Source organism: Oryctolagus cuniculus, chromosome 2 (genome assembly GCF_964237555.1).
Source record: "Oryctolagus cuniculus chromosome 2, mOryCun1.1, whole genome shotgun sequence".
Classification (NCBI taxonomy): domain Eukaryota; kingdom Metazoa; phylum Chordata; class Mammalia; order Lagomorpha; family Leporidae; genus Oryctolagus; species Oryctolagus cuniculus.
The window spans coordinates 145,722,468-145,742,780 of record NC_091433.1 but is presented as its reverse complement, the minus strand read 5'-3'; the positions used below and the strand labels follow the sequence as shown (position 1 = coordinate 145,742,780).

General features: G+C 37.0%; 1 long non-coding RNA gene across 3 annotated transcripts in view; it reads right to left on the bottom strand.

Annotated features, from left to right (window-relative positions):
• Positions 1-252: 252 nt before the first annotated feature.
• Positions 253-20,313, bottom strand: part of LOC127488665 (uncharacterized) — a 56,411-nt gene continuing 36,350 nt past the window's right edge. The window contains exons 3-4 of one of the 3 annotated variants that reach the window (XR_011386633.1): positions 15,202-15,336; positions 253-1,386 (exon numbers count right to left, since the gene is read on the bottom strand). This is a non-coding gene — a long non-coding RNA (uncharacterized lncRNA). Of the gene's footprint in view, positions 1,387-6,322; positions 10,968-12,231; positions 15,337-20,313 lie in introns of those variants that run through there. The other 2 variants (XR_011386632.1, XR_007916428.2) reach the window with 2 other exon arrangements.

Sequence of the window (20,313 nt, the reverse complement as noted above, 5' to 3'; positions counted from 1 at the left end):
GGCCCAGGAAGGCAGTGGAGGATGGCCCAAGTCCTTGGGCCCTGCACCCACATACGAGACCAGGAGAAGCACTTGGCTCCTGGCTTTGGATCGGCGCTGTGCGCTGGCCACAGCATGCTGGCCACAGCACGCTGGCCACAGCATGCTGGCCGCAGCAGCCACTGGGAGGTGAACCAACGGAAGGAAGACCTTTCTCTCTGTTTCTCTCTCTCTCACTGTCTACTCTGCCTGTCAAAAAAAAAAAAAAAAAAAAAAAAAAAAAAAGAATGATCTAATGATTTATGGATGCATATAAAAACAGTAAGTTGAATCACAAAACTATCTCTAAAATGTATATGTTGTATGATTCCAATGACATGGAATTCTAAAATAGTTAAATTAACTTATAGTGTTAGTAATTGGATTAAGGGAGACACCTGAAAAGGTCCATGAGGGAATGCTCTGTGGGAATATTCTGTGCTTTGATATTCATTTATCAAAACTTGTTGAATAGCACAATACAGGTCTATGCATACTATGCCTAACCTATACCACTTTAAAAAAAAAAAAACCTGTTATATAAACAAAAGTGAAAAATACAAATCTGAGAGAACCCATAATACTTAAAGCAGAAAAGAAGAAAAGTTAAACAACCTACAATTGTAGGAGAAAGAATATTCTCATCTTTTTAAAAAGATTTATTTATTTATTTGAAAGGCAGAGTACAGGGGTGTGTGAGGGGAATTTTTTGGAGAACAGAAGAAAGAGATATGTTTCATCTGCTGGTTCACTCCCCAAATGGCCTCAACAGACAGATGGGCTGATCCGAAGCCAGGAGCTAGGAGATTCCTCTGGGTCTTCCACATGGGTGCAGGCGCCCAAGGACTTGGGCCATCTTCCACTGGTTTTCCAGGCACATTAACAGAATGCTAGATTGAAAGTGCAGCAGCTGGGATTTGAACCAGCACCCATATGGGATGTTGGCACTATAGGTGGTGGCTTTTACCTACGCCACAGCGCTGGCCCATGATTATTCTCATCTTAAAAGGAAAATAAGAAGAGGTGAGACTAATAAGATATCTCACTTAAATTGAGGTGGGTAAATGGTGGATATGTGGTCTAGTTGAGCTGAGATTTGGGATGCCTGCATCTGTAACACAGTCCTAGATTTCAGTCCTAGCTTTGCTCCCACTTCCAGCTTCCTGCTAATACACATCCTGGGAAGTAGTGGTGATCCTCTAGAAGTTGGGTTCATACCACCATGTGGGGGCCTTGGACTGAGTTCCCAATTCCTGGCTTCCCAGCCCCCGTTTTTGGGGGCATTAAGAGTATGAACTGGCAGATGAGAGCTCCTCTGTCTTTCTGTGCCATTGTCACTAAAAGTAGGGGAGGATAAAATCAAAAGGACTGAAAAAGAAAATATAGAAACTAGTTAAAAGGAAAGCTAAAATAAAACAGTGCCAGTGCTAAGAAAATCAAATACTATTATATGCCTGACAATTCTGAGGGTTTTACTTTTATCAACTTATTTGATGTATCTAAAACATCGCTATTTAAGCATTATTATATTTTATAGAATAGAAAACCAAATGTAGAGGGATTTAGTAACATAAATACCACACAAAATAAACAATTAAGGGATAGCTTACCTATCTAAGGTCACTCAGACAATGAATACTGGAGGTAGGATTCCAACTCTGGTGATTTGTCTCTAAAATCTATGGTTTTTAATGATATCTTGTGTTAGATATAAAATTTGTATTCTTCAAGGGGAAATTCATTCCAGGAAAATGGGTGCATAAATTGCTATATTATTGCTATATTGCTATGGTATATTACATAAACACTTAATATTTTATATTTATTAATTACATAACAAATTATACACAAAATATTTTAAGTTGCTCCTAGACTAGTATAATATAGACAAAACTCCAAAGGAAATTGAAAATAGTAGTATTTTCTTCTTTATGTTTTTTACTTAATTGAAAGATGGTGAGAGTTGTCCACCTATTAACAATAACACGGCATGATGCTCTCATAGGAATGCCTTAGATGTAAGGGGACGTGAAAATAAAGTTAACACACACTGGTGCATGCTGAATTTTTCCTATTGTGTAACAGTTTTAATAAAATGCCATGACAAGAAGAAAATCTCATTTTATCTCTCAAGTGCTTTGAAATTCTCTACATTTTACAATTAAAGCAGTATTTATTGGTTTTTAGTAACTCTTTGGAAGTAACTGTTAGGCAGCTGGGAGATGTTCTGTTAAGACTGACCTTTACTTTTTTCTTAGCTACAACTGGGTTGAGAACCTCTGGGTTATTAATTATTAGTAAAGATTTTGTGTTTTGTCAGGTTCATCCTGTTCTCAAAAGCCTTTACTTCAGAAAATCAATTGTTCTCTCCTTTGAACTATAACATCAGTATGATTAGGTATGTTTTGTGAACATCTGTGAGGTATTTCATCTTAATAACCAACTGTGGTATTCTGAGAGCTGATGCTGTTAAGTGTGACATTTGAGGCTAATTCTCTTCTACTTCAATAAGTGATTTTGGGGGGTATGAGTTAGCGATGTAGTTTCATCTACACTGAAATAAGTGAAGATGAGATTTAGCATTTTTCTAACTAATTCAGTTTATGAAGACAATCTGTAAAATCAAATGAAATCTACTTTCCTTACACAATTCACTTCTGTGTAACTTAGGGTATTCCCCAAACAGCTGTTACTCAGGATCAATGTGGGTAATGTATAAATCAGGCTGTTCATGTATTATTTAGGGCTTGAATCAGCAAAGTCATAACCTTAAATGTATATGCCACTTGATATTTTCAAAAGCAATTTTTTCTTTATCTCATGTTCTTTAAAGGAAGGACACCAATATTGTTAAAAATGGAGTTTATCTTTTAATATTATCCTTACAAAGACTGTTTAACATGGTTTGGAACTTCTTTGTCAAGAAGTTTTTCCCTGTATATCATAAGATAAAATTGGCTCTTCTAACATAATTTAAACTATCAGGTAGAATGAAGTAAAGATAGTTTATATTAAAAGGTAATTGGGCCGGTGCCGCGGCACACTAGGCTAATCCTCTGCCTTGCGGCGCCAGCACACCGGGTTCTAGTGCTGGTTGGGGTGCCGGATTCTGTCCTGGTTGCCCCTCTTCCAGGCCAGCTCTCTGCTGTGGCCCAGGAGTGCAGTGGAGGATGGCCCAAGTACTTGGGCCCTGCACCCCAAGGGAGACCAGGATAAGTACCTGGCTCCTGCCATCTGATCAGCGCGGTGCACTGGCCGCAGTGCGCCGGCTGTGGCGGCCATTGGAGGATGAACCAACGGCAAAAAGGAAGACCTTTCTCTCTGTCTCTCTCTCTCTCACTGTCCACTCTGCCTGTCAAAAAAAAAAAAAAAAAAAAAAAGGTAATTGGCTTTTGTTTTGTATTTTAATGGAAAATTAAAGCAAGAGTTTTGTTTCTATCTTGCTAGGAGGATGGATTGCTATGCTAAAAAATGGAATTGTTTAACTTCATCACATTTTCAATACTAGTGATGATGAAACTTGTGACGCCTTCTATATTGGGATATATTTTTGAGTTTTGAGGTACAACTAAAGATGTTGATCCATAATCTGATATGAACTGGATGCAATATATTTTAGAACAGGCAATATTTATTTTTAATCTTGCCACTTGAAACTATTCTTTAGTTTTACTTTTAGGTAAGAAAAGAAATCATGATTGCTTAATGGTTGTTTCAGTAAAGAGTCTGGCTTTTGGTTTGCGTAAATGTAGGAAAGAGAATTAATCCCAACTTAAGAAGAATAATCCAGATAATGTATAACACTGTAAATCTTTTGAACATATAAGAGAGTTGATGTTGCTGAGAAACTTGTCAAATAGAGATTTAAGGAACAAGAAGTACCTTCATTGAGAGACAGGATGCCAGCATGAGTTCATGTAGAGTAGAACAAAGGAAGATGTGAATAATATAAAAGTGGATACGAAAGGTTCTAATAAACCAGCTTATGAGTTGCAAAAGACTGAGGCCATAATGAGCTATAGAAATCTTGGAAGCCACAGACACTAGGAGAGTACATATTGGCTTTTAGAATGTCTTTCATGGACCTTCTAAGATGCTCATGAGAACCACTGGTACAGAGATCAGAGGGAAACTTCACTGATGTTGCAGACAGGGAGACAGGAGCAAGCACCACAGCAGGGAAGGCAGGATTCTCAAACTTGAACTGTGTCCCCAATATAAAATAAAATATTAACTCCAAAGTCAAGACACTGGATGAAAACAAGAAAAGCTTGTCACCTCAATGTACATATGAAGATCAATTTAAACCACAAGGGAGAAAAGAATAAAACAAAATGAATAAATTCCCTCAAACTGTAAAATTCTTCAGTCCTAGTTGCAGACAAATAGAGAATTTGTGCTAATGGTAGATTGGATCATTTGTTCCGAGGCTGGATCATTACAAGGACAAATGCCCCATCTACTCTTCTGGGCTAACAAACAGCAAATCACAAGCAATGCCAATCTAGCAAAGGTATATAGACACACATTTTCTGGGAGCACCACTGAGATTTGAAAAATTCAGATATGTTCCAGGGAATCTAGAAGGTCACACACATATATAAGGCAGCACAAGATTCCAGGTGTTTTTACATGCTAGGAAAGACAGGAGAAAAACCTAATCTCCCATCTCAGACTAACCATGAGATTCTGCACAAACAGTAAGAGAAAGCTGATGCAGAGATGTAGACTGCCTGCCTGAGCACCAAAACTGAGTCACAACACATACACAGTCCATCAGTAAAGGTTTTAAAGACCTACTGGATACAGTCATTTAAGAAAATTCCTGTCCAATGATTAGTTGACTGTTAACCTAACCTAGCAGAAATTCACTGGCCACATACAGCAACATTAAGATATGCATTTTACAGAAATGCTTTAAGAAAGTCTCTTAAAAATAACTGCCAAAACAGCACATCACACAGGAAGAACAACCCTGTGAGCAAAGTGATCTGACTTCTCAAGTTGCCTATAGGATTTAAAATGTCCAGCATTTAGCAAATATTAAAGGAAATGAAGAGACACAAGAAAATATAGCCTATCAACTTGAAAAACTGTAGCTAAAGGAAGCTGTCCACAACAAAGTCCAGGGATTGAAATTACTAGAGAAAAATTTAAATTAATGATATTAAATATGTTCCAGAAAATAGAGGAAACCATGTCAAACATCTGAAGGAAATATGGAAATAATATCTCACCAAACAGAGACACTCAATAAGGTGTTATAATTTATTAAAGATGGCCAAATACCATTTCTGTGGTTGAAAATTATAATAACCAAATTGAAAATTTTACTAGAGGATCTCAATGGAAGATTTGAGCTGGCAGCAAAATTCAGACAGCAAACTTTTATATAGGTCAATTGAAATTATCCAATCTAAGGGACAAAAGGAATGAAGAGATTAAAGACCTATGGTATAGCATCAACTGTACCAATATACATGTAATCGAGACTATGAATGTGAGGAACAGAGAGAAAGAGCAAAAGGAATACTGAAGAACTGTCTGCAAGTTTTTCAACTTTCACGAAAAACACTAATATACAAACTGATGAAGATTTAGAAACTCTCAACAAACCAGGAATGAAATCTCTACTAGGAACATAAATATAAAACTTTTGAAAGAAAAAAAAAAACAATGAGACACTTTTAAAAGAATTAAAGGAGTGACTTCTGATGGACAAGAGATTCTCAATAAGGCTAATAGATAACTTCTCATCATAAATCAGGAAGAACTCAAAGCCACTGGGTAGCACATTCAAGGGGCTGGGTGACTGTCAGTTAAAGATGCCATATGCAACATAGTATCACTCAAATAGGAAAGAGAAATTAACATATTCCCAGGTAAATAACAACTTAGGGAAATGGTATCTGGAAGACCTGATCATTATAAAACAACTTCCAAACATCAATTTTTGAAAAAATAATTTTGAAAGTTATCCAGGCTGGCGCCGTGGCTCAATAGGCTAATCTTCCACCTGCGGTGCTGACACACCAGGTTCTAGATCTGGTCGGGGCGCTGGATTCTGTCCCGGTTGCCCCTCTTCCAGGCCAGCTCTCTGCTGTGGCCAGGGAGTGCAGTGGAGGATGGCCCAAGTCCTTGGGCCCTGTACCCGCATGGGAGACCAGGAGAAGCACCTGGCTCCTGCCATCGGATCAGCGCGGTGCGCCAGCCGCAGCAGCCATTGGATGGTGAACCAACGGCAAAGGAAGACCTTTCTCTCTGTCTCTCTCTCTCACTGTCCACTCTGCCTGTCAAAAAAAAAAAAAAAAAAAAAGTTATCCAATCACAAGATGTCCTTTTCATTCCTATATATTTATATATATATTTGTATTCTATATTAACTACCACATATCAGAGAAAACACGTGATGGTTGTCTTTTTGGGACCCAGATATGCCTGTCTTGAAGTATTTGTCCCACCTCCTATACTAAAGCATGTGGATCTGAATGGATTATCACCTCACTGGACACACCATGGAGTTAGACTTCTGTTCAATAAAGCAAACTGTAAGTCAGAACTTGGTTCTCGTTTAATTCTCCAAACCTTTGATAATTTCCTTGAAGACTAAATCTCAGCCCAGACCACTGAGTTTCAGTTTCCTTCTCCAACCCCACCTCCCTGCCGCTTTCTTTCCACTTTGCTCTCCTCTCCACCTTCCCTTCCCTGTTCAAAATCAACCTCTTAGAGAGAGGGAGGGAGGAATGGAATATCAGTATATTCTTAGAATTGTATCTATGAATTATATTGAATCTGTTAAAAAATTAAAAAATAAGAATTCAATCTCTAAAAAGTTATTCAAAACATTTGAACAGATAATTTACATTAAAGCCACAGGGTGAAAAATAAGTACATGAAATGCTGCTCAACAATGTTAGTGATTGGGGAGATATAAATTAAGATCACAATGAATCAGATAAACCTATTAAACAGGCTTAAAGAACTGGTAGTGTGAAATGTTGGGGACAACACAGAGCAACTGCAGCTCTCATACTTTGCTGCTGAAAATGAAAGATGATTCAGCTACTTGAAAAATCAGTTTGTCAATTTCTTTTATAGTATGGCATACATTTAACATTACGCCTAAGAAGCCAACTCCTAAGTATTTTCCCAAGTGACACTTAAATTCACACATAAATATATACATTAATGTATGGATTTACTTATCATTTCCCTAAACTTGAGTCAGGCCAACTGCTCTTCAACAGCTGAATGGATGAACAAAATGTATGTTCACATGATAGAATAGAGGAGTTAGAGGAGTAAGGACTAAAAGGAAATGAATCATACATGCAAGAGCAACAAAGAATCTCAAATGCATGTTTGCAAAATGAAATAAGAAACTCACTTGAACTTTACGATCATTAAGAAACTGAAAGTAGATCTTTATAAAAATTAAGAGTGGGAATAGGAGAGGGAGGAAGAAGAAGGGTTGGAGCATAGGTTGGAGGCAGGGTAGGGTGGGAGGTATCACCATGTTCCTAAATCTATATATGACATGCATGAAACTTGTATAACTTAAATAAAATTAAAATAAGGACTTTACATGTATATTCCATCTTTATGACATTATGTAAATGGCAAAACAAAAGGGACAGAAAACAAATCAGAGAATACTAGTAATTAGGGGTGGAGGGAGGTATTGACTCTCAAGAAGCATGTTAAATTCTTGGGGGTTGATGATGATTTTGTATGCCAATTTTGTTATCGGTAGTGTTTCTATAATTGTAGACATTTTAAAAAAGGATTTATTTGAAAGGCAAAGTAACAGAGAGAAGAAGACACAGAGACAGTGACAGAGAGAGAAGTACCTCCATCCTCTGATTCCCTCCCCAAATGGCTCCAACAGCAGAGTCTTGGCCAGGCCAAAGCCATGAGCCAAGAAATGTATCCTCATTGCCTATGTGGGTGGCAGGGGCCCATGTATTTGGGCCATCTTCCACTGCTTTCCCAGGTACTTCGGCAGGAATCAGGATCAAAAACAGAATAGCTGGTATTGCAAACTGCTGCTTAACCCGTAGTGCCACAGTACAAGCACCTGATTTGACAAAAATCATACAATTATACACCAAAAAGAGTTTATTGTATATAAATTATACCAGAATAAGCAATAGATAAAAGGAAAATTTATTATTATTTTTTTTGACAGGCAGAGTTAGTGAGAGAGATAGAGAGAAAGGTCTTCCTTCCATTGGTTTATCCCCCAAATGGCTGCTGCGGCTGGCGCGCTGCGCTGATCCAAAGCCAGGAGCCAGTTGCTTCCTCCTGGTCTCCCATGCGGGTGCAGGGCCTAAGCACTTGGGCCATCCTCCACTGCCTTCCCGGGCCACAGCAGAGAGCTGGACTGGAAGAGGAGCAACCAGACAGAACTGGCGCTCCAACCGGGACTAGAACCCGGGGTGCTGGTGCCGCAGGTGGACGATTAGTCTAGTGAGCCGCAGTGCTGGCCAAAAGGAAAATTAAGAAGCACAAATGGGGAGCTGAAGTAGAGGGAATCCCTAAAAGTGCTTATGCACCAAGGCAAAAGATCATTTATTAGGCTCCTGTGGTTTGGATGTATAGTAGAATGTGGTGGGCCAGTATAGATACAAATAAACCTGTGTGCTAATTATTGAGGTATTCCAAAATGGATAAATTTCCACGGAGCTCATGGTGTTCTGAAGGAAACAACCCTTTTAATGAATAGCAATTAAATAATGAGGTAAGTGCTATGGAAGAAATAATAAACATGTTCTTGGATTCTGCAGGGAGATAAACTGGAAGACACAGGTGACATGCCAGAAGACTGGAAGAGACATGCAAGGAAATAAAGATTGTTAAAAAAAGAAAAAGGGGATAATCTGTGCAGCAAAGAGAGTTCTCATTCACTTAAAAAGTTTTAAAAAGCTAATGCATGCCTATTGGAACGCATGCCATGATACTGAGTTCAAAAAGATTATGCAGACTTTTACACAGAGGGGCCCTTTGCTGAGAATTACTTGATGTATTTATAGAAATGTTATTTGCATCAATAAGCACATATAGTTCTAAAAACAGCAATGTTAGCATATTGTGTACACTGTTTAAATATGACTGTTTCAATTAAATTGCATCTTCAAAGGCATTGTCTATCAGTATATAACTAATGATAATAAAAATTCATCACACTTTCGTTTGAATTTTCTGTGTTCTCTTGCTGATACTTTTAAAGTTGCTGATTACTATTCTGTTTATCTTTAAATCGTTGTGAACTATATTAAGATTTCTGTTCCTCTTGATAATATGTAATGAGTCATTGATATGAATAATATATACATCGGCTTTTTTCTTACCTGCATGCTCTCCCTTTTAAGTTCAACTTTAATAGTTTATATTGTTATATTGTTAGTTTGCCTTTTCCCTCCCTCTCACATACATTCAATGTCGTAACTACCAGAGATACAGTAGTGAAAAAAACAAGGAAATAAATCTCATGGGGTTTGTATCGTAGTGAGAAGATGCAAGAAATAGATAAATTCAAAAATATGCAAAAAATAAATGAAAACAATAAAGCAAGACTGAATGATAGGTTATGCCTGCAGAACAGGTACATTGCGATTGGAAGCAGGATCATCAGAGGAGGGCTCACTACTCAAGCGGCCTTTGAGTAAAGACAGGAAAAGGCAAAGGACTGAGCCTCTACATGTGCTTTTCTCTGGGAAGATTATGCTTGTTTTTCTTTTTGACTTTTTTATCTATTTATGGTTTAATTTCTCAACTTTTAACTGCAGGACTTTCTTTAGATTTTTCTTTGCTATCCTAATGTCTATATTATTTCCAAGAACTCTTATTTTATGAATATTCAATTTATGTAACATTCTGTTTTTATTTATCGTGTGCACAGTATTTTTTCCCTATGAAGTGATCACATATATTTCTAAAATTTCTTGTCTTTCCTGCATTATGTTTATTTTACTCTGACTTCTTCATTTCTGTTTTGGTCCTTATCTTCCAATTATTAAAGTTTTCTCAAATGTCTGAAGCAGTAAAAATTTAATGGACGTTAATGGGTGAATCCTTAGTGTATATTGATCAGATGAGGATCATAACTTTCCATCAGAGCAGTCCCAAATATCAACATTTAGGGCATTTAGCGGTATTTTGTCTGTGACCACTTGAGAGGAGAATATTCTGTTCTGCCTGGGAGGCTATGCACTTGGATGGCAAACATCTAAGGTTAGAGTTACATGTAGGGCTGAGAGCTTACATATTCAGTAGGCAGAATTTCTCTTCAGTTCTTTCTTCAATTTATATATATATATATAATATCAATAATATATTTGAGAGACAGAGAGATAGAGTTTCCATCCACTGGTTCACTCCCAAAATGCCTGCAACAGGAAGTCTGGACAGGGCCAGTTCCATGACATGGGAATTCACTCAAGTTCTCCTATGAGAGTGACAGGTACTTAATTACTTGAACCATCACTAATCTCTCCCAGGGTCTGCAATAGCAGGAAGCTGGAGTCAGGAGCCAGAGCCAGGTATCTGATTTGGGATGTGGACATTCTGATCAATATCTGAAATGCTAGGCAAAAACACCCGTCCAATTGCCACTGCTTTTAAGAGAGCACATTTTCCTCTGGCTATCTCCTTTTGTGCTCCCCCTGGCTGTGGAGTGGCTAGATTAATTTCTGAAGAAATATACCTATAGTATTGTAAAGACAGTCCCCTGACTCATCGAGCTGGAAGGAAGGTCTGGCAGGTTCAACTTCTCTACGCATAAGCTTATTTAATCCTTGTTTTAAGCTTAAAAGCTTATCCTCAACAGATTCTGCAGCCAGATGAAGCTTGCTTCTTGGCTGGACTCCTTCTGAGCAAGCTTTTTTCTTTTCTCAGTTCTGCTGAGGCTTTCATCCACCTTTCCTCATATTTTAGTTTTGTTTCTTCCTCTGCAAAAATGTGAAAAATAACAGTGAATTGGAATTCTTCCGAGGATGGTTATGGACGTGAAATGAAAAAAAAAATGCATGATAGCTTCGTCTAACCTCTCCAGCCTCCTTTGCCATTCTCTGTCTCTGCTCATGGCTCTCTAATTGCCCTCGTTTGATTCCCTTTAACACTGCATATTGCTTATTGCCTTGGGGATTGTATGTTACTCTTTCTGCCTAGAGTATATTTCCTATTTTCCTTCATTATTTTTAGTATAACATCTGATTCACCAAATAATGTATGAACTATTATGTAAATTCTAGAGCATTGGTGAAACATGAACAATAAACCAACCACTTGATCCAAAAAGTAAAACATCATCATCTACTTCATCTACCTTTGTGGAGATTAAATTCACCCTTGTTTTCTTCAAATTTAATCATTATCCCACACTCTATAAATAAAATCTTTTTCTTGTTTTAAAATATTTAATCACATATTTCTATGTGAGTAAACATTAGTTTGACTGTTGTTTTATAAATAGTATATTTTATTCAGTCTTATAGACTCTATTGTCCTCTACAGTATGATAATTTTATGTTTCATTCACATTTTCATTGCTATAAAACATGTTACTGTAATGGAGTTTCAAAATTATTGACCTGTTATCCTACCCTATATGTGTAAATATTTGTTCTTTTCTATTGTTGACCATGTTGCTATGAGCATCCTCCTGGTGCACACAGGAAAAGGAAAGATCTCTATTGAAGCTATAGTGTCTCAGAAATACAAAGCCCCAGGCTGAAAACAGAACCTGGAATTAAGAATTTTTGTTCAACTGAATAGGGACTTGAAAAGTTGCAATTTTTGTAAGTGAAATTTACATTTCCAGCATAGATCTCTATCAGTCTTGGACAGGAAAATAAATAATGCTGTTGTCAGGGATTTTCAGATGCAGCTGATCATCAAAATCACCAATTCTGTTCCTAAATTCAAACATAGTAAATCAGTGTCTCTATGGGTTCTGGGAAAAGATGATTTTTGAGCCTTAAATTGTTTAAGTGAACAACTGAAGAGCTACTGATGCATACTTCAGCTATTAGAAATCCTGTACTTGGCTTCATAACTTAAGAGTGTGGAAGGGTTCCTCTTGAAGAAGAAAGAACATGGAATTTATTCACCCTCTCTTTAAGCCATAAGGTAATGCATTTCTAGTATACAAATAGTTTTTCAACAGTCTAATTTGACTCATTACCATAAAATATTAATAACATCCAAGAATTAGGGGCTGGTGCTGTGGCATAGTGGGTAAAGCCACAGCCTGCAGTGCCAGCATCCCATATGGGCGCTGGTTCAAGTCCCAGCTGCTCTACTTCCAAGCCAGCTCTCTCCTATGGCCTAGGAAAGCAGTAGAAGATAACCCAAGTCCTTGGGCCCCTTGCACCCACGTGGGAGACCTAGAAGAAGCTCCTGGCTCCTGGCTTTGGATTGAGTAGCTCCAGCCATGTGACCAACTAGGGAGTGAATCAGCAGATGGAAGACCTCTCTCTCTCTGCCTCTCCTTCTCTCTATGTTTAACTTTGACTTTCAAATAAATAAATAAAATATTTTTTAAAAAGCCAAGAATTATTTATGAATTATTATATGATTTTTACAAGTTCAATGAGTGAACCAATGGAAGGAAGAACTTTCTGTCTCTCTCTCTCTCACTGTCTATAACTCTACCTGTAAAATAAACAAAAAACAAACGAACAAAAAAATATGGAAATAAAGTCAAAAGTATTGGATTTGAGGATTAACTCAGCTGTTTTCTAACTTTGGGGAAATTTATAGTATCTTGAGTATCATTTTTCCTAATCTGTTAAATGAGAATATTTGAAGGATGTATGTGAGTATGCATGTGTTTGGTCATCAAATAGTCACACATTAAATGTCTCTTTCTTTCTTGGGTGACATGTTATTAAAAGTTAGGATTACTAATATCATCAGCTACTTCTCTTGCTTCTCAGCATCTCTAATGAATGACAGGTTGTCAGTATGGTACAGTGCTTAATATATAACTAGTGTTACAATCCATTTGTAATTTCCTTTAGCAAACTATTAAGAGAAAGTTGTTAATGTATCTTGTCTTTATCAAACTAGTACAAACTAGTAGTGCTTTCTTGCTTTCTCTTAGAAAACACATCTTAGCTTGTGATGGTACTTATTTGACAAAAAGTTATTGAATACCTACTATGTCTCATCACTGTTCTTGTTTCTGGGAATATAGTATTTTTTTTTTTTTTTGACAGGCAGAGTGGACAGTGAGAGAGACAGAAAGGTCTTCCTTTGCCGTTGGTTCACCCTCCAATGGCTGCCGCGGCCGGAGTGCTGCGGCCAGCGCACCACGCTGATCCAGGTGCTTCTCCTGGTCTCCCATGGGGTGCAGGGCCCAAGCACCTGGACCATCCTCCACTGCACTCCCTGGCCACAGCAGAGAGCTGGCCTGGAAGAGGGGCAACCGGGACAGAATCCGGTGCCCCGACTGGGACTAGAACCCCGTGTGCCGGCTCCGCAAGGCGGAGGATTAGCCTAGTGAGCCGCGGTGCTGGCTGGAATATAGTATTAAAGGAGACCAAGTCTATGCTTTTTGGGAGGCTTCATAATAAGTAATTGAAGAGATGTGTGAATAGAAAATTATCAATTCATCTATGACTCATGAAAACTGAGTTTAAATATATCATAAAGATCTTAACGTTGATCATTTTTCTTTTAACATTTTTAGCATGAAAAATAAAATTATGCAAGTATGTAAATTTGATTATGTTTATCATAATACAGGAAAAATAAAAACCTTGGAGCTTTTCATTATTTTTAGTAAATCTTATTTAGTCATACTTAAAAAGACTTGAAAATAATATTGAGTTTTTAGTGCAAAAGTTGTTGAATTATTATAGGAAAAAATTCCAGGGAGTCTGCCACATGTAAATTCTTACAACTGCTTATAATCAAACACAACTGGAAAGTTTCAGATTCAGTAGAAAATAGCACTTTTTTAAGATAAGTTTGTAATGGCACTAAAAGTTGATTGCTGATAAAAACTTAAGTGGAAAAAAAGAGCAAACTTGTTAGGAGCACTGTTGGAAATGATGGCAAGTAGTACAAAAGTTTTCCAATCTCCATTCCTGAGTTCTAGAGACCAAAGTGAGGGACAGCAGGGCTAGTTTCTCTGAAGGTCCAGGATGAACAAAGATTCCCATTAGACAGAGTCATTAAAGAATAGAACAGCATCTGACTGGGTGACACACAGAACGCACTACTGCAAGGCAGCAAAATCAATCATGAATTTAGAATCATTCCTTTTTCAGCTGGAAATATAAGTAAACTAGAGTTTGAAATGGGTTTAAACAATTTGGGAGGCCTAGAAGGAAAGAACAGAATTAGACCTTGTAGACATGAATGTGGTACAGAGCATGGAGTGTCCGGGAACACATTCGGTAGGTACTGCTTCTGAGTGTTGCACCTTTTGGAGCCACTTATGCCTGCCTGGGGTAGGGCTTTATCACAAATACAGCTGGAAAACAAGGGTTAGGGAATGCTACTGAAATCTTGCCAGTCACTAAAGGGGCTTTTATATTCACAATTTTATTCTGTCTATATCCTTTAAGTGAAAAAAAAAAAAAAGGTTTGAAAGGTTGTGACTAGCAGAAGTCCCAGCAAGTTGGTAGGGGAGAATCAAATAATCTTCTGATTCCCAGTCTGGCATTGTTTTATACCCTATTCTCTCTTGTCACTTAGTTATTTTTCACAAGAATTCCAACATTCACTATTTTCTTTTTCCAGCTGAAGCCCTGAAACATTTAAATTGCACTATATTTATTTTGACAAGCCATGCTAGAAGAAGTATACATGACTTATCCATATCCAGCGTAACAACTACAGAAATAATATTTCTATCTATATTAAAATACTTAAACTGGTGGAGTCAAAGAAGTATTGGTGTCTAATAAGATGTGCAGTTGTGTGGGATTTCTTGCAAAAACAAATATTTTCTAAATTTAATTTTTCAGACTGTAAAAACTAAACTTGAATGGCAACATGTTCAATTTGAATATTATTAACTTGACTGTTCACCCCTGTACCAGTATAGGATTTGATGGTGCCTCTCTCTTATGACAAGGAGATAATCTCTAATAGGTTTATCAATGAGTTGACATAGTAAGAACAATTACAGGGAGAGTCAGATTCAATTCTTCAAGAGCTTAAAGAACTCACAGTGGCTAGAGTGCTGAAATTGAATAAAATGAGATGTTACGATGGCCATGGAGGAATCAAGACCATGTTGGACCTGAAGATATGCCAAGAATGTTCATCTTCATCTCAAATCCAGTAGGAAGCCAATGGAATGTTCTGATAAGAGAAATGTTTTCTGATAAAGTTAGGTTGCATTTTAAAATGAAATATCTGAGACTTTGAAAAGCAATGACTTTGAACAGCCCTCGTCTTGACTGTTGAGGAACAGTTTCTTTTTCCTCATACTATTTGTTGAACTCTTTATTTAACATAGAGATAATCATATGTGTATAAAGTTAATTGAAAATAGATCTTAGTAAAAAATAAGAGTGGGAATAAGAGAGGGAGGAGGAAGGGGAGTGAGAGTATTGGTGGACAGTGGACACAGTGGGAAGAATCATCATGTTCCTAAAGTTGTAATTGTGAAGTGTATGAAGTTTTTAACTCTAAAGCTGTATAATTCTGCATACACTTCTGCTGACTCACTTCTAAGTGTACATTTTAAAAACTTGTGATGGGATCCCAAATCTTAAGCTGTGTGGTAAAAATAGCATTTTAAGTGTTAAAGTGAGCATATGGATAGGATTAAGTGTTAAAGTGACCATATAAATAGGAACAAGTGTTTGATTCTAATAATAGAATTAAAAAGGAGTGAATGTTCCAACAAGGGAAGCAGTCCACACAGTAGACTCATAGAATGACAATCACTTTATATAGCACTCTGACCTCAGAATCAGCTCTTAGGGCATTCTGGTTTGGCTGAAAATCCTATGAGAACATTCCAGGCATGGAAAGCCAAGATATTGTGGCAAAAAGTGTCCTACATGAAGTACTTTTGTGAGTGAGGCCCAGAGGAAAGAAGTGGTCATCAAAGAAGGGTGTACTTTTCTCTGAAGTGAGGAGAGAACTTCCACTTTGCTTAAGACCTTGTCTAAATATTGAAGGAGTGTGTGAATTCAAAGGGCATCACAGCCTAGGTGAGCTCATGTCAAGAGCCTTGGGTGTTCACTGATGTCATACATAAGAGTATTAACTGTTAAATTAACAACAGGAGTCACTGTGCACTAACTTACCATGCAGGACCTCTGTCCTCAAAGAGTTGGATTATGAGAGTTAATAGTAAAACTTGTTCTCAAAGATTTACTTCGTTTTAGTGGAGGATATTCTTATGTCTCATAAGCTATAGTTATGTCTAAATGCTTGCAAAAGAGGTATCATTCTTGGGTTCTTCTTCAAAGTTGGAGTTTCTCAAAACTAAAGGATGTTTAAATATATACATGTATATATATATATAAATTAAACCTCAGAAAGGTTTGCTTTTATTGAATTAAATAGGATTTTTATTATTGTAAAAAAATCCTTCTGGTGTTCTATTGCACAGTAGGATGACAATAGTTAACAATAACATATTGTATATTTCTAAATAGCTAGAAGAAAGACTTTAAACTTCGCATTACAAAGAATTCTTGAATATATGAATAGTTGCTAATTATCCTAATTTGATCATTAAAATGTATGCATGTATCAAAATATTACATTGTACCCCACAAATGTGTAGAATTAGTGTGTCAATAAAGACAAATAATCTAATAAAAATATGAAATGAAATATCTGCTGATAGATTCAAAAGTTACTGGAAGGTATAAGGCTAGATCGAGGAAGCAAGTTAACAGACTTAAAGTTGTTTAGGAGAGGAACTGCAGTGTTTTTTAGTAGAGTGCTAGTATTGGAAGTGGAAGGGAAGAAGGGGATACGGTAAGCTCTGGAGGAAGAGATACCTGGACAGACTATTGGTTTGAAAGTTAGGAGAAAAAGGACTCTGAAATGCCTCCTAGATTTCTGGCTAGTATAACTGGGTGGAAGGTACTAGTTTACTGAGGCAGAGGACACTAGGAAAGAAAAGCGTGGTTGCAATATGGATCCTTATTTATCCCACTAGAGCAGTTACTTATGGATCAGAGCATGCAGTTTTGGAGTTATGAATAATCATCTAGTCTAGAGACAAAATTTTAGCAATCATTAAGTGAGCGGCAAAGTCTTCAGTGGGGATAAAGTCTCATGGAGAAAGTGACCCTGAGAAATAGTTCCAGGGAAAAGAAACTAAAAACTAGTCTTGAAGCTGCTAGGTGACATTGGCACTAAATTAGATTTCTCCTGCTGTCTCGTTCTCAGAATGGTTTTCCATGGCAACCGAGTTTAAATGATTCTGGTAGGTGAAGAGGTCAATATAATTATAGCCATTTGTCTTACTGCTCTTATTGTCATATTAGGAAGACTATATTTTTGTTTAGGAGGCTAATAAAGTTTGGTAAACCTTTCATTGTTTCTATTCAAAGCTGTTAAAAGATGTTTTGTAATCAAGAAAAGAATATAAAGTCAAATATAAGAAGAAAATGGTTACTATATAAATGAGGATTTAAAATTTGAATAGCAGCATATAAAGGTTTTTAAATATAAAAGCATTATGTCCTGGAGAACAAAATAATTCTAGATGAAAAGCTTTACCAAACTTTAATCAGAACTAAAATATATGACTTTGTGAAGTTCAACAAACTATCATATATTTTTGAAGACTACAGACATATATGTAATGATTAATTTATTTATGCTATTACATTGATTTAAATCTTGATAAGTAATACTCAGTGGTGAAGCAAACAACTCTGATGTGATAGTATTTTGACGTAGGCATGGTTTTCCCAGAGCAGCTTTAAACAATGGAGAATTTACACTCCTTGTGACGTTACAGATATTTTGGTGTCTCTGTTCACATGCCAAATTTTTGGCTAAGCATTAAATGGACTTCACTTTGATTTCAAGGAAAGATAAACATAATTGTAAAGGGTTCCAAATTTGTTAATTTATATTTTTAAAACATATCCTTAATGAGACATAATATCGTTCCCTTAAAAAATTATCTGAGAGACAATGAAAACCCCCCATTCATTGGTTCATTACCTAAATACCAACAATAGCTTGGGCTGGGCTGTGGCAGAAGTCAGGACCCAGGAACTCAATGCTAGTCCTCTGTGTGGTTGACAGTGATCCAATTACATGAGTCATCACCTCTGCCACCAAGGGGTGCATATTAGCAAGAATCTATAGTCATGAGCAGAGCAGGGTACCATTCCCAGGTGCACTTACATGGACATGGGTTTCGTCACTAGCATTTTAACCACTAGACCAAATGGCCTTCTCTCTTTTTTTTTATTTGACAGGTAGAGTTAGACAGAGAGAGAGACAGAGAGAAAGGTCTTACTTCCCTTGGTTCACTCCCCAAATGGCCTCTGTGTCCAGAGCTATGCTGATCCGAAGCCAGGAGCCAGCTGCTTCTCCTGGTCTCCCATGTAGGTGCAGGGTCCAAGCACTTGGGCCATCCTCCACTGCCTTCCTGGGCCACAGCAGAGAGATGGACTGGAAGAGGAGCAACTGGGACTGGAACCCGGTGCCCACATGGGATGCTGGCGCTGCAGGCAGAGGACCAACCAAGTGAGCCGCGGTGCAGGCCTCCTTACGTATCTTTCTGAGTCAAATGCTATTTTGAAATGAAAATCAAAATGTTGACATCAATGATTCAATTTTAATTTTAGGCCTCCTGGAATATATGGACTGGAATTGTAACCTTTAGAAATCCATGCCAATAATGCATCACAAAAACTGAGAAAAAATTACATCTTAAATGTTCATTAAATATTTACTACATCTCACAAGTTGGTTTGAATAGCTTACGTTGATTTCATAGAAAGATCAAAGTGCATATTTATCTGAGCTCTGAGCTCCTGACTGTTATGGAGTGTGTGTTCTGAGATAATGTGAACTAGCAGATGTTGAACAGCTCCTCAAGTACTCGTGACAACACAGTAGGTTGTTCATGCGTGGAAAGCTAATAACCTGGCACAACATTCCATTTTGAACGAGTGAATTCTGCTTGGGATAACAATGCTCCGAGTTTCATAGTAAGTCAAACACTTGACTTATTAAAGATGCTAACTGTTTTCAAATTTTTATCAGGGAATGTTTTCTGCTTCTGGAAGACTGTGAAGATGACCTGTCATCCCATATAGTTATTTTCTCATTGCACTAAATCCAGCTATTTCATGGTGCTATTAACACATGGTGATGTGATAAAAAATGTATAGTTTTATAGTTTCTATCTCTGTCTCTCTCTCACACACACACATAACACACACACTATGTCATAGATTCTTTTAGCTTCAATAGACCACCACTTTCATATTCTATATTTTGTCATGTCTTTTCATGTACAGACTATTAGAACCATTTGAATTAATACAAATCGGGGAGAGAACCAGGAAAACCTAGTAATCTTGTATGCATGGTCTATAGTTTGGCAAAGCACAATGATCTCCTCTTGCATCAATAATTTTGTTGCACATGTTCCTTAGACTGGTTTTCCACCATGAAGGTAGCCCCAAAATGACTGACAAAATATTATTTTAATGTCTTGCTTGGATTTTACTCTTCCTGGACCTGATACTTCACAGACAGATTTATGTTTCTAATTACTATTAGTACTATGTTAATGCAAGTTTTAAGTTTGAACATTAGACACTGTCACTTTGAAGAAACACACCAAGGACTTTTTGTTATTTGCTTATCCAGAAGACTAACAATCTATTTGAGTTCATGCTGCTGGTTATGAACTTAGATAGTATAGCTCATAGTACATTGTAGGTTAAAAGTTCTGAACAATGGAATTATGACTCATTATCAGAACTGCATTACTCAACATGAATTACTGATAACATAATTAAGGTCACCGTGTAATATAAGTTAGCAAATCCGAACAATGGAGTTGTGATTCTTTGAGTAACAAGTGTTTCTGACAAAAAATATACCACTGGGAACATAAATTACTAAAAAATTATAAAAGCAAATCAAATTAGAATAATTTACCAGATTATCATTTTGGCTATTACATTTTACTTTGCATTCAGATATCAATTGAGGGGAAAATATAATATTATAATTATATATCACAAGAAGTTGGTCATCAGCCTGGATACCCATGAGAAAATGTCTCATGTATGCCATATATATATGGGTGGAAAAATTTTAGAAAATTTAGAAATT